This window comes from Propithecus coquereli, unplaced genomic scaffold, assembly GCF_000956105.1.
Source record: "Propithecus coquereli isolate 6110/MARCELLA unplaced genomic scaffold, Pcoq_1.0 Scaffold462, whole genome shotgun sequence".
In the NCBI taxonomy this organism is placed as follows: Eukaryota; Metazoa; Chordata; class Mammalia; order Primates; family Indriidae; genus Propithecus; species Propithecus coquereli.
Window position 1 is genome coordinate 199,423 of NW_012150419.1, and position 723 is coordinate 200,145.

Consider the following 723-nt stretch of genomic DNA (forward strand, 5'->3'; position numbering starts at 1 on the left):
AAAAAAAAAAGAAAAACAAAACAAAACAAAAAATTAAAAATAGAAAAAAAAAATTTGCAAGTAGAGTTGGCCTCTAAAAGGATGTCATTGTTCACTAAGGTTGTATGTGTAATTGTGTAATTTTCAGCTGCTTTTCTAAGTTTCATTCTATTGGCATCCATCTTTAATGTGTGATCACAGTCCTAAAACATAAATCAAGATCTTAAGCCTTCAGATCAATTTAAAAACTCTTTTCTTTACTAATACTGCTGAAGTTTATGCAAAATTTGGCAAGTTTTCATTTTCTAAACTTTTATATTCATTATTAGAAAAAAATCCTGTAATAAAGAGTACTGGACATCTTTTCCTATAGACATTTCTAAGTCATTATTCTCTTTATAGGGTAATTCAGTTTTGTTAATGTTCCATGAGGCAGTAGAAATAATATAGTAAGCTATTATTTTTTCTTTTATATCAAATGGGTACTAACCTTCAATTTCCATTCTCATCAAGACTCTCTTTAATGTCTATTTTAAGAAGATTTCCAAAATGTCCCTAAAAGCCATGTACTTTGCAGCTATCTAAAGCCATAGCTATAACCTTCCTTTGTCTTATTTATTTCAGACACATTGCTCTAGTCTATTGAATTTATTATCAATAATACAAATGCATAGGGCTAAACATCCCAAAATATTCAAGCAAAATAAAAATTATACTCTGATTATCATACACAGTGCAATGAAG